Source organism: Polyodon spathula, chromosome 2 (genome assembly GCF_017654505.1).
Source record: "Polyodon spathula isolate WHYD16114869_AA chromosome 2, ASM1765450v1, whole genome shotgun sequence".
Taxonomy (NCBI): domain Eukaryota; kingdom Metazoa; phylum Chordata; class Actinopteri; order Acipenseriformes; family Polyodontidae; genus Polyodon; species Polyodon spathula.
In genome coordinates, this window is record NC_054535.1 from 96337834 (window position 1) to 96350977 (window position 13144).

Below are 13144 nucleotides of genomic sequence, written 5' to 3' on the forward strand. Positions count from 1 at the left end.
GTACTTTTCAGAACCTCGTTACTTACACTTTAATACAGGCGTTGTGTAAATCATTGCAAATTAAAACAACATCTCATGTCTGCTTGTGGTGTTAGTGGCATAAGCACTAATATGTAGATGGAACACATTATGGCTGCTGCCTATTGCATGAAACTCTTTGTATTAAGACTGGATGCACTCACGTGTTGGGTATCCAATCAGAGAGCCGAACAGAACTTTCTAATTCCAATGCACAGTGTAGAAGAGGTTCATGCTGAAACTTGGATGTGTAGAGTAGATGGAGCAATGAAAACAACACAGACAGATTCGTAGAGCACCTGAATACACCCCCAACAGCCAGAGTATTTTCCCTGCATAATTCCTTACTCTGGTTAAATCACAGAATCACTTACAATCTTTATATTTTCATTTTACTTCATAATGCTGGTATATGCAGTAGTTTAAATTCTATTAATGCTCATACAAGCTTTCATGAGAATGCCTAGCCTTCCAGTGCCATTTGATCATACCACATCTCAGCTGCACGCTCGCCCAGAGATGGATTCTCACTGCTTGGGATTTGCGATTGGCAAACTAAAGGGCTCCCATGATAAGTTTATTCTTTACCATTCCCCTGCCAAGTGGAGTTGTGTTCCTGGAGCTTTGACACCTTATAAAGACATTCCAGTGGATTCCAGCACAGTCAGACAGATGGTATGAAAGGGATATAGGGGGATGCAATCTCTGCCAACTTTTCATGTACTCTAGGTAATATGGTGTTCCAGAAAAAAAAAAAGAGCTGATAATATTGTAACAGCCCAAGGAGTGAGACAAACAGCAGGATACTGCCAAAGATCACAATTTATGTATGATGTGCAGTGGTGTAGGTGCAGTTTGAGTCCTTTTTCAACACCTGCTGACTTAGAGATCCTAAAAAAATTGCTTAAAATTCCATATCTATGTCCATCATCAATTTTTAATCACATCCAGTTAATTGCATGTCTGCTTTCTTTGGCTTTCCACTGAAACAAGTGAAAAAAAAGTACAATATTGGAAAACAAAGAACAATTTTTAATGTTACTGTTGAACGAGGAGAATTGTTCAGACGGATTTATTTTATTTTAATAAAGAGATTGCTATTAAAAAAAAAAAAAAAAAAAAAAAAAAACTTTTGGCAATGAGAATGTTCAAGTAATGCAAAATTTGGCAATTTTCAAGCTCCCCTCTCCCTTCTCCCATCATTATCCACTGTTACAGGTTTGCCATTACATCTTTTTATCGTTAGTACCTGCTCGCTAGATGGCACTGGCTTTTACCGGTATGGCTTCACAATTCCACATCAGGCAACCCATCATTGCATCAAGACAAGGGGAAACATATGAATAAATGACACAGCTATAATCTGCCTGAAATATTGCAACAGATTTTGACTTTTGTGAGATGCAGGACTGGACCGCTCGGCAAGTTAAATACATGGTTGAAAAGTTAGAAGAAAGCACAGAACATTTTATTATTGTTTTTTTTTTCTTCCATCAAAATGGCTAACGTTTGCATTTTCCCTCTGTGCTAATGACAGAGCATTAGTTACACGTAATTGATTTACTGGAACAAAAGCAACATTGATGACTTTTCTTTGACCTTTTTTTCAGAAAGACACAATTTGACTATGTAAACGCTTTAAGACTCACAAAAATGTACACGTTCATGTCTAAATATTAAAGGTTGTCTTTTGTCTTGAGATTGTGCTACTTATTTATGTAACTCAAATTCCTCCTCTAATGCAGGCACTGTAATTATTTCTCTAAGGGAGCCTTCAGTACAGGGATACTGTATTCTTATATTTCACCTAATACTGTGATTCAGAAACATGTCTTAACCCTTTGCAGTCCATTTATTCAGTGCTTGTCAGGCGCGTCACGTCCAATTTATTTTCACATGCGCTGTTTAAAATATTTTTTTCAGAGTAAAACAGGTTTAAAAGGCATTGAATCGCAAAAGGACACTAAGTACTACATCTCCAGCCAAGCTCCACCCCTTGTTCGCTGTATTTTTCACATACCTCTTCATAGTAGTGCATACTGATAATTCCTCTCTGGTCCGACATAGGACCACAAAGGGTTAAAGGGTAAAACCTCACATAAAGAGAAGAAATATTAATAAGAAATATATCTAATTGGTTGGTTCATTTCAGTTAATTAACATTAATATGTTTTTAAAAAATGACAGATTTCCTAGTGCTAAAAGAATCAACTCAAGCATATAAGATAAACTTGTCATAAGTTAAAGGAAGTGAAATTTCCTCTATAGCTACTGTAGCTCTGACCAGGTGCCATCCCTGTACAATTTGCCCCACCGTAATGCCGTTTCTAAGCATTTCTAGTATACAGAGAAACCAGCTTGAATATTCATTAAATATGGTATTATGATCTATTTACTTACATTTACATTGCTTTATGGTGTCGTATGGCACTGAATAGTATGTTCCAGCATTACTGTATTTTTTATGTAACTGTTGCAAAGTGGTCTGCAATGAGTAGGTGTAGTGGTGATGTGATTAGGAAACAGAAGACAGACAACAAAGTTCACAAGCCAAACAGGTTTTATTTTTGTAATCCTGGTCTGGCGACCGCAAAGAATAATCAAACAAGTAGATTTTTAGACACAGCAAAACAACCAAAACACTTACAATAATTTACAGTACTCCTGGTTCAGCTTAACCATAACAAGGGAACAGATCACCTCGCTGCGTCCCACTTTGTACCGTCAGTCACGCCCCCTTGGTTAGCGAGTGCAACCATTTCTCCTCCAATCCGCTGTTGCCACATCGCTTCCCTTCCGGGTCAATGACTTGGTGTACCGTAGCTCCTCCCCCTTTCTAGATGGCCGACTTCCACATAACCCTGGGAATGAATTGTCAGACCATCCAGTCCACGGCACTCTGTTCCCTTTACACAGCGCTCACAGGTCGGGAGGGAGATTTATAACCAAGATTCATTCTTTCTCTGTCACAATAAGGGATAAACAAGTTGGTAAAAATAATTCACTGTTTCGAGTGCCATTAGGCTCAAGAAACTGGTGATTATTTTCTTACCAATTCAACATTTTGAGTTGTTTATGCCACTTAGAACATTTCCTTGAGAAATTGATACTTGTTCAATAATGAGATTCAATTAATTGTTAATTTGGTAGTGTGGTCAGACATATTTTTAGATTTAACCCTTTGTGGTCCTATGTCAGCCCAGGTCCGACATTACAATTTTTCCTTTCCAGTCCGATGTCGGACCTTGTCCGATATTATAAAAAAGACATCAAGCACAGGTCTCTAGTCATTTTTTCCCAGAAATAGCTGAGAAAACTTTTAAATGGCTAAGTGAGTGTCCTGTTGATTTTAGTGTGAAAAAAACAACAACTTTTAAACAGTGCGTGTTAAATAAACCACACGTGTGAAAATAAATTGAACCTGATAGGTGCTGAATAAATGGACCGCTAAGGGTTAAAAAAAAAAAAAGTATTTTGTTAATCAGTATTAACCTAACTTAGATATCTGAAAGAAAAACTTTAAAAAGCCTTTGAACCTGCATAAGGTAATCTGGGGTCTATTCGGACCCCACGGTGCTTTAGTATCAGTTATTATGTGGATCTAGTAACTTGATTTTTGTTTCCTTTCAGATAGTTGTCAAGCACCCATCCTGTCAGCACCCTCCACACTATGCAAAGGATAATTCAAGTCAGGGTAGCCTGGTTGAATTTCCCAAATTGTTTTAGGTTTAGGGTCCATATGGACCCCGGGCGTAGTGTATCGGCGGGCCTAACCTTCTCACGTGAATTTCTCAGGCTAGATAATTCCTGGTTTAATGCTTGCAGGAATGTTGTCATAAGTTCCTCTGAGTTTGAGTTTGAGACAAAAATCTTGTAATGAAGATAGTAGAACATGAAAGTGGCATTAGAAAAAATAAATTGGAAAATAAAGGAACGTGAACCAGGGACAGAGAATAAAGTTATTGATGAAGACCTAAATATCATTGCCAGCAATCGGTTTTTGAGAAGTACTCTAAATCTAGTGGGCTGTAAGCTTGTTTGAACAATGATCAATGAAAGAAATGCTAAAGCTATATAAAATGTGAAATGGTAAACTGAAATTGCAAACTCTTTTCTAAGTGTCATGTTTGAAATCTGTAATACTAGAAGCAACTAATTGTTGAAATGATTGTTGCATAATAAAATTATATTTGCTTTTTTGTTGAATTGTTCTGAGTGTGGTTTCGTAGCACAAGCTGTGGATTCGTTAACCTACCCCACATTCCTCTTTAAAGCCACACAGCCACTTTTAGAAGCAATCAATCAAAAGATCAAATGGTGATATCATATACATGTTTTAGTATAACTAAAACTTTAGATGAAAATTAAGGAAACTTAATTTAGGAACAGTAGGCCTCATTTCGAGGGTGCTGTAATAATGAGGCATAACTTATTCACTTTAGTTAGCTAAAAAAAAGGAGAACTACAGTTACCTGTAATTGTAAATCTGTAATTACACATGATTCATAGATTAAATGTACTCTTTTTTACGTTGCAAGTCTCTTAAATTGGATTATAATTTCAATTATTGGGCAATGTTCTACATGAATGAGAAAAGTGGAAAATCTAGGGAAGGTCCCAATAACATTTTCATAACTATGTTGTGGTTAAAATAAACATACACAGCTCAGACCCATTTGTAATTAGAGAATCTGTCGTTAGTTGGTATTCCACTTGGAGTGATTGTAAAAACAGAAAATGTAAAAAAAAAAAAAAAACAACAACAACATCAATGAATACTTATGAAAAAAAAAGTCCATGTCATACAGTCATATATATATATATATATATATATATATATATATATATTATATATATAATATATATATAATATATATATATATATATCTCGTCCCAATGTGCAATAAAACTATTAAAGTATATACAGTGGTAGCACATGCAAAGCAGACATTCAGATAGCAGGTTCATGTGCACAATTGTAGCTGTCTATTAGCCACCATAGCAGCATGAGCCATGTCGTATGCATGGTTCTGAAGGCTAAAGGTCCCTCTTTAAGAATTTAGTTTTTTATAGCCAAAGCATGTAGATTGCAAATCATTTTAATTAGCATCCTACCTTCATGGGGCTAACACATGGGTTGCACATATTGTTTAGATAAAAACTATTGAATATTATTTTGATACAAGCGATATTGATACAATATTCTGGTTTTGTTTTCGCACCTGACTTTATCAGTGCAATTGTTCTAGTATTCATATTTGAACTAAAACAACCATATACTCTTTTATTATTAATCTCATAAGAAGCTTAGGAACATTTATAAAAAGTGTGAGTTAAACAGCTTTGCCAGCAGCATAACCATTTTAAATATTTTAAATAAGTGTGCTAAAATAACAAGTGTTTAAGTGCTTCAGCACTGGATTAGATGTGTCCAACAATGTACATTTATTTTCAGAAAACTAAGAAAATCCATTTCTTGTATACAATTATCAACATTCTAACAGGTACCATGGGCCCTATTTACCACTGAATTAAGAAGAAGAAGAAGAAGAAGAAGAAGAAGAAGAAGAAGAAGAAGAAGAAGACACAGTTTATACATAGTAAGTTAAAAAGAAGTATACTATAATCACACCTTATGTTATTACACATGCCTCACAATTTTATTTTATTCTCAAATTACATTTATATTTATATTACTTGTTGTTTTAGATTAACTTAAATTAATAGGACATTTTCAACAAGAGCTGGAAAATCCAGACCTGTAATGTTCCAACACTTGGAGGGTGTATTGCAGACAGAGTGAGTGCCTTCAAAACCCTATTTCATACAAATAACAGTATTGTTGTCATGAATCACATACTGTACAGTAAGATGCTGTTATTTTATAAGCCACTGTTTTTCGTAAGATGTAGGTGTCGCTTGCTGGTGGCTAAATTCCTATGGAGGATTCATTTTATGATTGTAAAATGTTTATAGCTATATTTATAAATAGTTTTTTTTTTTTTTTGTTCACTAGCATAACAATACCTACATACCACTAGTTATGAGTTCTGTACTTTTACAAGTGATCAGTTAGTGGGCTGTTCACAATTACATTTTATTTTTTATTTTTTTTTATAGATGTCTGAAGACTTAAGTAATCCCTTAGAACCCAAAATCCAGTAGATGTAATAGTTGCTTGTGTGGTTGTTAGTAGCTTGTTCCCAGAATCTTCTCAAGCAGATTCTTGAAGGATCTCAGGGTGTCAGCTTCAACAACATTACTGGGGAGTTGTTTCCAGACTCACTGACCTTCAAATAGGTTTCAACTCAAGGTAGATTCTGTGTGGTGAAACAACATAACAGCATGCCATTTGTGATTTTAAAATTACCTGGGTAAAAGCATTAGTTTGGATAGATTTCCCTTCTTTCCAAAAATATGATTTAATTAAAGACTGGAAGAAATGGATTTGAAAAGATACCCCTAGATAGATTATTTGATGTATTAAGGTTAAAAGGTTCAATTGTTTTGTAACTTTTGGCTGTTGCAATATTGTCTACAAGGTGCTAGAAATTTGAATATGATAATGCAGAACCTAATTCCAGAAAAGTCTAGAAAATTCTGGATTGTAGATGAACATTCTTAGAGAGTATAAAAGGGTTAGGCATAGGATGATTGCTGTCATTATCAATAAGTCAATATGTGACAAAGAGCTAACTGAAGACCTTAGGCAGAATATTATTTACTGTCATAAAGCTAGAGAAGGATACATTTAGAGAAGGATAATTTACAAGCATTTGAGTATCCCAATTTCAACTATTGTTTATATTATCAAGAAATACAAGACTCATGGTACTGTCATGACGCTCACTCAGTCTGGAAGAAAGAAGATTCTTTCACCAAGAAAAAGTAGAAGAATTGTGAGGATGGTCAATAACAATCCGAGATTGACTGCCAGAGATATTCAAAGTGAACTGGCTGCAAGTGGAACTGGGATTTTCTTTTTAACCAGAGGCCGAGTATTGTATTGTGACGGTCTAAGCATACCAAATTCCCTAGCATACCAAAAGATATTGACCAATCACCTGAAACCCTCTGCTACAAGAATAATAAAATCAAGGCTCTGGAATGGCCTAGTCAAAGCCCTGATCTATATCCAATTGAGAATCTTTGGTATGAGCTGAAGAATGTTGTGCACAAGAGAAGTCCTCAGAATTTGAATGAACTTGAAAAAATGTTGCCTGAATGGTCAAAAATCACCAAAGAATCATGCCAACAGCTCACTGACAAATATCTTAATAGTTTAAAAGAGGTTATTATTGCTAAAGGTGCCTCAACTAGCTATTAATTAAATTTTCCATGTCAGAGTTTTTGCAAAAGAAAAAATGCAGAAATAAATAATTGTAGACATCTATTTCTTGTAACTTGTTTTTCTCATCCACAACAGCAAAACTTTTGCTACTTTTTGCTCTTTTTTTTTTAAATTGCTGTTGGGGTATGTAAAACTTTTGACAACAACTGTGTGTGTGTGTGTGTGTGTGTGTGTGTGTGTGTGTGTGTGTGTGTGTGTGTGTGTGTTTGTGTGTTATGGACTCATGGATAATATTTTGTTTGTGAACTGATCATAACACTCATTCAAGATTTTTTTTTTACTAAATTGATACCACTGAGCAAATGAGGGTTAATTGTGCAATAACGTTCTTGGATGTGATCATTTCCAGGAGGTAATGACTGAGCTGGAGTAGTCAAGCATTCTGATGGGGAGTAAAGGGTGTTCAAATGAACCATTAACTACATTATATAATGGTGATGCATGCATCAGAAGATGTCATTGTTATTATAAACCATCTGTAATTGACAGTTGTCATTTTGCATTATTTCTCAGCTGTTTTTTAAACCCGCACTGCCTGGGGTTGCCTGTGCAGCACCGCATGGGTCCACCGGGCATGCAACGCCTGGGGCTACCAAGCCTACAACACCTCTGGGAGGCCAGCTCGCCATCGCCTGGGGAGACCAGCTCGCCATCGCCTGGGGAGGCCAGCTCGCCATCGCCTGGGGAGGCCAGCTCGCCATCGCCTGGGGAGGCCAGCTCGCCATCGCCTGGGGAGGCCAGCTCGCCATCGCCTGGGGAGGCCTGCTCGCCATCGCCTGGGGAGGCCTGCTCGCCATCGCCTGGGGAGGCCTGCTCGCCATCGCCTGGGGAGGCCAGCTCGCCACCGCCTGGGGAGGCCTGCTCGCCATTGTCTGGGGAGGCCAGCTTGCAATCGCCTGGGGAGGCGTGCTCGCCATCGCCTGGGGAGGCCAGCTTGCCATCGCCTCAGGTTGCCTTTTTGCCATCACTTAGGGATGCTTGTTTGCCATTGCTGGGAGATGTCTGCCCTGGAGATCACTTGCTGCTGACCTCTGGGGATTTGCTGGGGTTGGAGGAGCCAGCCTTGGCGCTGTCAGCACATCAGCATTTCCGTTGCTGGAGTGTGCTACTCCACTTTCAGCCCTTCCACTGCCAGCAGGGCCACAGGAGAAAGCAGCTTTTCCGCTGCCGGAGTGCCATGCAGCATATGTGCTGCGCACAAAGGGGACGTATGTGGCAGGGTGCCCTCCCTCTGCGTATTTATTATTATTGTTTGCAGTACAGACGAAAAGTTGCCACCATTATTTGTAATTGTTTTACTATTTAGAATTACCTTGTGAAGATGCGTGACTGATCAGCTACTAAAAGTATAATTAGCTCACAGTCACGCATCTTATTAAACTGGTGCATAATGTGACCGATAATTGTTAGTTTATTAATCCCTCTGTCACCAATACAAAAGACATGCAGCTGCACGGAGAAGTGTTCAGAGTCGAGAACGGTTGTAGAGTTAGGAGGTAAAGTGATTTTAAAAAAACATAACAATTGCTATGTATGCTGGCTTGGCAACCAGCATACTACTTGTTGCTATTTACTGTTTCTTGGTTTGGCCAACGTGCCATTTTCTTTTATGTTTTGTTTAAACATCTATTTTCTGTTAAATAAATTCTGAGCACAGCTATTGCGACTCAGTTTCACCCCTATATCCCGTATCCTTGCACCCCTACAGCCAGCCTGTTCACATCATGTGTTTAATGTGGATGCCTATTTGTTAAAATATATTATATATATATATATATATATATATATATATATATATATATATATATATATATATATATATATATATATATATTATATGAATCGTGATGAATTGGGGGCATTGTTGTCAAGGGCCGATATTTTGGGCCATGGATTATTCGCAGTTGTACCCATTGTAAGGAAATGTAGTCCTGCCAGTCTGGCGCAGCAGGACTTCAATTTCCAGGAGGCCACGGGACCGATGGGCAGCCATTTTACATGGCATAATTGGAAGATAAGTGATTGTGTAATTGATTCAACAGCTGCCTTCAATTAAAAAAATTGGGAGCCTTTTAAAAAGGGCAAGGTCGAGAGTTAGAGAGTGAGCTGTTTGAGGGAAATAAGAACTTTTGTCTGCATAGCTATCTACTAATAATCTCTGAAAAAATTCAATCTGGCTTTCGGAAATTACATAGTACAGAATCTGCACTCATCGAAAGTGTTACTCACATCCTGCTAAATGCAGATGAGGGGGTGTTATCAAGGATTGTCTTTTGGATATATCTGCTGCATTTGACACCATTGATCACACAATTCTTCTTGATCTCCTTGAGAAAACTATTGGCATTACTGGCACAGTACTCTCCTGGTTGCGTTTCTACTTAACCTCCCAACATCAATTAGTGTCCTTTGGAGGATCAAAATTGGTTAATTCTCTTGTTGTTTCTGGGGTTTGGGAGAGAGATTGAATGATTCTAGGTGTAGGATCTCCTTCCTGACCTGTGAGAGTACTGAGTAAAGGTAACAGAGTACCATGGACTAGATGGCCTGACAGTTCATTCCCTGGGTTAGGCGGAAGTCGGCTGATCTACGGTACACTGACACAGAAGATTAACTGTGTGGCATCCACAGATTGGAGGAGCGGGTGCGCTCATTAACCAAGGGGTCATGGATGACGGTATATAAAGGGGACGTAGTGAGGTGATCTGTTCCTTTGTGAATGGTTAAATTGAACAACCAAAAGGAGAACCTGTGTTGTGATACGAGAGTGTTTTGTTTGTCGTTATTAAGATACTGTTGTATTATTATCTGCATGGCTAACACAATCTGGAGCTGTCGCCAAAGACCAGCACTAAACTTGAATGCACAGAGCTCTGTTCTTGGTCCTTCACTTTGTAGCAATTCACTTGGTCCATAAAGTGGGTGTAGGTTTCACCCACCTGTCCCTTTTATTAGGGTCTGTTGCCAGGCCTGGTTAAAACTCAATTTCCCAAATTACCTTGTTATCACCCTCTGTTCATCCTCTCCTCCCATTGGCTCATTGAGATATCCACTCCTCCAATCTCTGAGCTCCTTGGAAGCCAGTACAGGTATTAAAGCTGCCTGGCTAGGCCAGGAGAGAAATCCCTTTTGTCTTGAGGAATCCATTTTACATAACACATTACTTAATTACAGTATAACTTTATTTTGGATAAATACAGGTGCATCCATTTACTCTTTTGTTAATCTTGTACTTTGTCTAAACCTTTCTTTTTGTTTACACTGTTACTTGTTTAATTTTAGTTGCTGTTCAAGGTCTGTTTAGGGTTTGTTTTTGTTAGTGTTTTCAGTCACCATTGTTCCTGATCCTCCTGATATTTTCCAAACGGCTGTTCACCATTCAACGCGGTATTACTCGACAGACTCACCATTTTCTGCAATCGTTATTTTTTCATCAACCTTCATCCTTCATCATCAGTACAGGACTCTATTCGGGACTTCATTGTTTGTTGGTGAGGTTATTCGTTTTCTGTTTGCTGTTTTTTTTTCTACTTTGATACTTTGGTTCCTGTAGATTTGGTTTTGTCCTTTTGTTACTTTGGATTACATGTGCATTGCTTCACTGGACTTGTTAGGCCTAAATTTCATTTATCATCCACTGCCATGAAGTCTGTCTTTGTAATTGGTTTCCCTTAATTTTGCTTCAGCATTAGTTTGTTTGGATGTTTGTTTAGTTCACTTACTTTTTTACTCACCTGTACCTTCCACCTAACTAAACTGCAATAAATTGTCCATATATTTCATTTATTACATTTTAGTTCACAACAATAACCAGTTTGTTCGTGAAATTGACACCTCTGACGTCCTTGCTTTTGCTGTCTGTCACTCTTGCTGACTTAATTAGTTATAGTTATTGGGCCAGTAGTATCTCTTTAGGGAGGACAGTACAACTGCTTCTCAGTTGTGCAGAGTGACCGTTACAACTTTAATTTGTATATGCTACCACTGGGTAATGTGATCAGACAGACAACAGGGTTTTAATTTCCACTCTTATGCTGACGAAACCCTGATTTATTTTAAAATGAGTTCTGATGTTGTAAATGCTCCAGACTATCAACTTGCCTTGACAAAATAGGAGCTTGGATGTCCGACTTTTTTTTTTTTGTAGTTAAATGTAAATAAAACCGAATTTATTTTAATTGGCTCTAGAACAGTATTAAATAAAATCCCACAACCAATAACCTTTGGCAGTCATTCCCCCCCACCCCCCCCACCATTAGCTCTTCGCAAGCTGTGAAAAATCTTGGAGTCTTATTTGATTCTACTCTTAGTTTTACAGCATCACATTTTAACTGTAGTGAAGTCTGCTTATTATCATTTGGGGAATATATCTCAAGTCAGTTTGTATCTTGCAAAATCTGACGTAGAAATTAATGTGTTTGTTTCTCTATTGGCTGATCTACCTTGTAAACGCATCGATCGCTTACAACAGGTTCACAATACAGCTGCATGAATTCTGACAGGTACAAAAAGATTTGAACATATTACACCTGTTCTTGCCCGCTTGCATTGGCTTCCAGTGAAGTACGGTTATTTTCAATTTTTTTAATTACTTTTAAGGTTGTCTCTGGAAATGGCCCTGCTTACATTAATGATATGCTTTTACCTTATGTCCCTGGACACCAGTTGAGATCTGCTGAGGCTGGGCTTCTCATGACTACAATGATAAAACACAGCTCTTGTGATAGTCATTATGCACCTGTATAATGGAACAATCTTCCAACTGAAATCCGTAAAGCTGACTCAACAAATGCATTTAAATCAAAGCTTAAAACATACCTTTATGCCGAGGTCTTTTTGTAGATTGGGATGGCCTATTTTAGAATTTTGTATTTTATTTATGTATTTTATTTGTTTTTGGATGTTTTTTTTTATATTTTATTGTATGTTATGTTTTTTGTATAGTGCATTTATGTCATGTGACGCGCTTTTGGATGCCTTGGCATGAAAGGCGTTACACAAAATAAATTTGATATTTCAGGGGATGTGAAGATGCAATCTGTTCCTTTTGTTATGGTTATGAAAGGAACTGTAAAGGAGTGAAACAAAAAAGATCCATGAATGTTTTGTCATATTAACTAATATTTGTTTGTCATTATTAGACAGCTAAACTATCCAGGAGCTGCCGCTAGAAAGCCAGTAATAAACCCGGACTGCATTGTTGCAATGACACCATTGTTCACTGTAAACTTGTACTGCACCACCTGCACAAAGAGTACTTGCTACTGGATTAAGTGATCATTTCTGTATTTGCATGTGTATCTTGTTTAGTGTCTTATTTTGGGACTGAACCCTGTGCTTTAACTGAACGAACCAGTTATTAATCAACCAGCAAAGAGCTGTTTAACTGTGAACTGTTTCAAAATCATTCCTGAGCACTGCAAACCACGTTGCCACACAGCTCTTTAGAACTACTTTGAAAAACCTTACCGATTTTTTAAATTGTTTTAAGCTCCCCCAATGTTTTCTTTTTAATTCCTCAGTACTTTTATTCCCTCATTTCTTAACCCTGCTCAACAATATTTGATCATGTTTCATTACATTTGTCTACCTTACATGACATTGCAATAAGAAATAATACAGTGTGTATTTGTTATGCTCAAATATAAGTTTAGAAATAGAATGTTTAAATTGCCATGTTTCTATTAAATCAGAAACAAGATTGAGCTGGGCCTCTAAGGAGGCTTCTTCATTTTAATCCCACACAGCTGCTTTATTTTATCCACTGCCCTAAAG